This window comes from Cynoglossus semilaevis, chromosome 11 (genome assembly GCF_000523025.1).
Source record: "Cynoglossus semilaevis isolate Cse_v1.0 chromosome 11, Cse_v1.0, whole genome shotgun sequence".
Classification (NCBI taxonomy): Eukaryota; Metazoa; Chordata; class Actinopteri; order Pleuronectiformes; family Cynoglossidae; genus Cynoglossus; species Cynoglossus semilaevis.
In genome coordinates, this window is record NC_024317.1 from 1,233,697 (window position 1) to 1,234,687 (window position 991).

Below are 991 nucleotides of genomic sequence, written 5' to 3' on the forward strand. Positions count from 1 at the left end.
CCAATCAGCTGTCCCATCCTGTCCAATCAGCCGTCCCCTCCTGTCCAATCAGCCATCTTCTCCTGTCCAATTAGCCGTCCCCTCCTGTCCAATCAGCTGTCCCCTCCTGTCCAATCAGCTGTCCCCTCCTGTCCAATCAGCCGCCTCCTCCTGTCGAAACAAAAATGTTGTTGTTCTGTGTGGAAACCTTTGACCTTTCTCTGTGTCGTCCCTTCAGTGGGCCAGAGACCAGTTTGAAGGACTGTTCACAAAAACTCCTGGAAACGTGAACCGCTTCCTGAGGTAAGACGCCGTCCTCTCCTGTCCAATCAGCTGTCCCCTCCTGTCCAATCAGCTGTCCTCTCCTGTCCAATCAGCCTTCCTCTCCTGTCCAATCAGCGTCCCCTCCTGTCCAATCAGCCGTCCTCTCCTGTCCAATCAGCCGTCCCCTCATGACTTCTGGTCTTTTCCGCTCTAACATACTGAGCTCATGAAGCGGCTGCAGCTCATTATTTTGGTTTATAAACAGGAAAGTGTTCTGGGCTCTCAGCAGCGCGCCCTCCAGGAGAATGACATCAGTGCGTTTTTGTTGCCAAGGCTGTGTTTTTATGAAGAGTCTCTGCTTCACCAACAACAGTTAAAATCCCTCAGCTTTGAATCTTCAACGATGAATTAATAATAATGATAATAGAAGCTGCAGCTCGGACTCTGACAGATTTAAGATTCCAGTTTTCTCTGCTGCTCCGTGGTCAGTGTCATAATCCTGCAGCGTTTTTGTTCATTTGATGGAGATCAGATTTGATCCAGTGAAAAAGATGAGCAGCTTTATAAAAGTCAGTAAAAGAATGACAGTTCTCAGTGTTCTGTATTCTAGTCATGATTCAGGACGTTCCCTCCCAGTAGGTGGCGCTCATGTGGACTGAGTTCATGGAAACAGTTAAATGTTTTTTTTTTCTTCCACAGAGACGTTCCTGTTTGGACTTGTCAGGGTGTGACTGTGGGGGGAGGGAGG

General features: G+C 48.4%; 1 protein-coding gene across 1 annotated transcript in view; it reads left to right on the forward strand.

Annotated features, from left to right (window-relative positions):
• Nucleotides 1–991, forward strand: part of LOC103385727 (ubiquitin-like modifier-activating enzyme 1) — a 22,671-nt gene that overhangs the window by 6,195 nt on the left and 15,485 nt on the right.